Here is a 5,661-nt window from a genome sequence, read left to right as displayed (position 1 = left end):
AAAACAGCTTATTCAATTTTTAATATTTCAAAGAATATCTCTCCCTTGTGAGCAGCAGCACTTATTTCTGTCTCTCATTAGATAAGAGCAGACAATAACAAGTTTTTCTAATCTCTCTCCACTGATGGAATTATCCATTTCAAGGTCTATGGATTCAATTCCTTTTTTTTAATTTTTTTTTTATTATTATTTTTTTTACCTGATATGAATGGTACCTCCAGATGTTTTTATTATTAAGCATACCAAATGAAATTTTTACTTATGCAGTTCACCTAGGACTACATCTGACTTTTTCCAGGTATGTCCTCTTTTTCATCCTAGATATTTTTTCCAGGAAAAAAATGGAGGTAACGGACCTATTTAGGACTCTGATGAACAATCAAGGCCATTTGCAGACATATCTATTGCATATGGTCAAATCTACTATACAGTAGGTGAACAATGGATCCCATGCATTTGAGATGCACAGTAAATAGGTTATCTATGTGAACACAGGAAATCCAATTCACTCTGAACTTACTGTGTATAAATCAAGGATGCGTCCCAGACACATTAGTCTCACTGCATTTCATTTTGTCTGGGAAAACCTGGACAGAAATATGGTAGCCCTAAGCTTCCTACATTCCATCCTCCACGCACACACATAGTAGGTTCATGTCTTGAACCCTTGCTCTCTCTTGGGTTTTCTGTGATTGTTAATACAATACATAAATCTCAGGTTAAGCGTTCTCATGACTTTGCAGTTATTTGCGATTTTCCAATAGGCCCAACAGTCTTTAAATCCTTCTGAGTTGCTTATTAGACTTTTAGGTGGGAAAAAACAGACTCCCCTTTATTTGGTTCTGTGGAAGATTCAGAAGAAATCTCACTGTAATGCCCTGGTATCTGACAAACCACTCCAAGAGATTTTTGCAGATGTGGGCATTGTTCTCTTTGTTTAATGTTCTCTATTGTTTTCTTAACTAAGTTGCTTTGGTATTTTTTAGTTGAGAGTTGTAAGTCATTCAGTTAATCTTAACACTTGATCAGCAATTTGAAATCAACATTTGAGAGGGAACATCCCCTAAGGCCATTGTTATTTATTCTGGTCAGGTAATTCCTTTCTGGGCTGTTTAAACAGCAACATGTTTTCTGTAACAGTGAGGCCACCCGACTTAGGAAAGGAGTTTGCTGACATCTGCCTTTCTGCTTCTTTAGAAGTTTAGCTAAGTAGACTGCTTAGTGTGATAATGATAATCAAGTATTAAGATGAGCAAATAGCAGCATAATTAAGAATATGCAGCACTGCAATATGAAGTCCAGGCATCTGGTAAGAATTACATTTTCTGGTTAAAGAGAATCATGAAGATACAAAAAATTTTGACAGATCTGATAGGGAGAATATGAATACATTAGCATTTAAGCTGCCCTTGTAGCACTGAGAAATCCTGTACTGTTTTCCACTTAAAATATTTCAACATCAAAAGCTAAACATTTGGCTCTCTGGAAAAAGTTCTCATATTTACATGTATCATCCATTGCTAAATTCTTTCTTACATATTTTAAGTATTTTATTCCTCTGTGGAGGAAATATCATCTATTACTGCTCACATTTGGATTTTAGGAGATCTCTCCATTTGGAGTTTGGAGTATGAGTAAGTCTGACTTGATATTCCAAAAAACATCCAATAGTCATGAAGCTCCACAGTAAAGTTGCTTCTGAGCTGCCCATAAGCAACAAATTAGAATCATCTCTTGGAAATATTAAAGACTGAGTTACACTAAAAGCACTCCAGTGATTCAGGGGCTAGCATATACAAGCCAAATTTGTAGTTAATAAACAACCAAGCTTTAATTACTGCAGGTGGATTGCTCCCTTTACACCTATAAACAGTGCTTTGAAAGTTAAGGAGCACAGGCACTTAGCAAGAACTCTGGGATTACAAAAGTTATACCTTGTTATGTTTATCAAAGTAAAGCTACAACATAAGCATCCATTCCTCCTTGTCTTCCTTCTTTCAAAAACAACCTGCACACTACCAAAGCATTAAGCCCTATTCAGTGAATTGTTAGAGCAGGTTTTTCCTGGACCTCATAAGGCAAGTGTCTGCAGCTCCAGAATAAAGTGGGAAACTGAAGAAAGCTTTGAATTTCAAACATCTTTCAGTGAGGAATTAGTTTTAAAAGACATACAACAATAAGCCATGAAATAAGTTCAGACACCGTAATTCAGGGACAGAATATGCTATGAAACTGGCAGGCATCCAGGCCCAAGCCAGGTGCCTGGTTTGGATTAGATTCAAGTGGCCTTAGGCCACCTACAGAGCTTTCAGGTAAAATCTGGAAGCTGCTCACCTCAAAATGCCCTACCTTACTTCTGTTTCAGGTACTTGTGAAGGATTCCCAGATTGCTGGCCCTCATCCAAAACAATATGCTTTCAGATCACATTGTCTCTGTACTGTGATGAGTCAGGTTTCAGAAAAAAATATATCTGGAAAACAGAGTCTTAATGAACTGCCCATTTTCTTCACTTTGCAATGAGAAAATTTTACTCATGGGAACTTCTTGCTGCTCTTGACACTCTTATTATGTGATTGCAAATGAGCAAGAATCATGGAATCACCGAATTGTCAGAATTGGAAGGGACCTCTAGAGATCATCTAGACCAACCCCCTCTGCTGAAGCAGGATCACCCAGAGCACGTTACTCAGGACTGCATCCAGGTGGGTCTTGAATATCTCTAGAGAAGGGGAGTCCACAGCCCTGGGCAGCCTGTCCCAGGACTCTGTCACCCTCACCATAAAGAAGTTTTGCCTCATATTTAAATGGCACTTCCCATGTTCCAGCTTGTGCCTGTTGCCCTTTGTCCTGTCACTGGGAACTGCAGAAAAGAGTTTGACTCCATCCTCCCTGCACCCACCCTTTAGATACTTAAGGCATTAATAAGGTCTCCACTCAGCCTTCTCTTCTCCAGGCTAAACAGCCCCAGCTCTCTCAGCCTTTCCTCATAAGGGAGATGCTCCAATCCCCCAGTCATCTTTGTTGCCCTCTGCTGGACTCTCTCTAGTAGTTCCCTGTCTGTCTTGAACTGGGGAGCCCAGAACTGGATGCGCTTCTCCAGATGTGGCCTCACCAGGGCAGAGTAGAGGGGGAGAATGACCTCTCTTGACCTACTGGCCACATTCTTTCTCATGCACCCCAGGACTCCATTGGCCTTCTTGGAAGCAAGGGCACACTGCTGGCTCATGGATGTCTCCTGTCTACCAGGACTCCCAGATCCTTCTCCTCACAACTGCTTTCTAGCAGGTCCACCCCTAACCTATATTGGTGCGTGGGGTTCTTACTCCCCAAGTGCAGGACCCTACAACTGCCCTTGTTGAACCTCATAAGGTCCTTCTCTGCCCAGAACTCCAGCCTGTCCAGGTCATGCTGCATGGCAGCACAGCCCTCTGGAGTGTCAGCCACCCCTTCCAGTTTGGTATAATCAGAGAACTTGCCAAGAATACACTTGGTCCCTTTCAAGTCTGTGTGTATATATATATGTACATATATATATAGTGAAAGTGAGACAAAAAGTAGATCCTAAAAAAATAAATAAATAATTCTTGCAGCTTAGACTATTAAAGGTCATAAAAAGTAGAAGTACTTTATCAATCTAAATCAGATTTTATCTATCACTTTTTTGTTTGTTTGTCTTGTTTATTTTTAATTCCATTTAATTCTAGATCATGGAAATAGACCAAGGTAACTGAAGTTATAGACTTGAGTGTGTAGACTTCGGGCTGCAAATAATTTTTGCTTGACCATGGCTAAGTCCTAAACATGTGATGCCTTCCATAGTCCTCTGAAAGAGCCTGTGCATATTCCAGTACACATCATGCAGTGTGAAACTACAGTTACATTCCATGAGGGCAGCAGGCACTGCTGGCTGGCCTAGAAGAGCTGGAGTCAGTGCATTTCTTCCTGCGAGATGCAACTCAGTTAAATTATCCTGCAAGCATGAGTAAAGAATAATCAGGTTACCCTCAAATAGACTCAAGTTTCCGTTTCTGGTTATGAAGTTTTAGTTCAGTGTTGTGGTGTTTGCATTGCCAAGAAGATTTAAATCTCATTTAAATTCAAATTAAAAAACCCTGCTCTCATTAAAACAAAAAAATATTGAAAAGGACATGAAATCACTTTTATCAGTGTTACACTCTTTAAGAGTTAATCAATAGAGCAGAACAACAGCACTTTCACAGTATTTGGTATTTCTTGAAGGAGAAGAAGGGAAGAATTTTGATCATAAGGCACCTCCCAGCAAATAGGAACATATTTAGTATTAGACTCATACATAAGGGTTTGCTGAGTAGATCTTCAACCTGTATGACTCTGGTTTTTATTATTGTTCTGTTCTACATTTCTCTTAAAGTTCTATGCCTGAAAATCAGGCATTTAACTCTCCCAGCTACCTTTACATTCTTGCACCACTGAAGTGCTTGTCTTCATATGCAGGTTCAGAATTGCCACCATAAAGGTCCAACTCTACTTTTACTCAATTCAGCTGAGAAGGGGCTGTTAACTCAATGTTACAGGCATACAGCCTAAAATTATTTCATTCCTTTTGCTTCCCAACACCCAGCTCTATTGAAAATAGACAAAAATCAAACAATTTCCAATTAGTATACACACATGCTAAGATATTATTAAATGTTGTCACAGCAACCAGTGCAACACTGAGTTTGTAAAACAACTGTGTGAGTCCTCAACATGCTGAAATCACTTTGGAAATCAACACCACAGTTAGGGAACAGTTTTGTTTGCAAATTAGGAATGCAAAGGCGAGCAGCTGTGCTAAATTAAAAACTAATCTCAGTTTTTGGGATACAGACTGATTTTCTGCTCTGTGTTTGTTCAGCACCAAGCTCAAGGGTTCCTGTACAACTACTGCTACCATATTCTTAATCTGTTATCATTGTCATTTAGCAAGAAAAATAGTAGGACAAATATCCTTCTTTACAGAAAATAAAAAATAAGTCATGAAGGCCTTGTTACCTTGGTGAAAGAGTACAAAGCAAGTTAAGTATTTAGAGTTAATACCCTTACACTAAGCTGTGAAGTGATTGCTCCCTGCCATTGTGGTGCAAAATAGCCTATAAGAAATTAGTATTTGGTTCTCCAAAATTACAACTTTCCAATGTCTTACACAAACCCCACTCTTGTTATGGTGCAAGAGTTTGAAGTCTTTTCACTACACAGCAAATAGACTATCTGTGCAGGTCTATTAGACAACACCTTCTTTGTATAGTATTGTGTGGTGCTGTAAGCCCTTTCTTATAGAAGCAAATATGGAATAGCTCCATAATTTTGTGGGAGACATTTTCTTGTTTGATTGCCAAGCTGTAGTTAAAATTCCTACTGAGAGGTCTATTTTGAGTAAGAAAGAGATCAAGGTGGTGGGTCTGAGGAGACAAGTACAAAGGGAAGATGAACACACACTGAACTAGAAGTAAAAGCACCCGAGTTTCATAGAAAATGGACTGTTACTTAATTGAAACAAAGTATTTGTTTGGTACACTGCAACTGTTACACAGAATGGACTGAAAAGGCTCCTGAACGTTTTTGCAATTTAAGTTCCCAGTAAGAAGGCTGAAGTAACAAAGGCTCATTGATGAGGAAGGGGGGGGGGGGGGGGGGGGAGT

This window comes from Chaetura pelagica, unplaced genomic scaffold, assembly GCF_000747805.2.
Source record: "Chaetura pelagica isolate M959 unplaced genomic scaffold, ChaPel_1.0 scaffold139, whole genome shotgun sequence".
Taxonomy (NCBI): domain Eukaryota; kingdom Metazoa; phylum Chordata; class Aves; order Apodiformes; family Apodidae; genus Chaetura; species Chaetura pelagica.
This window is presented reverse-complemented; position numbering follows the sequence as displayed.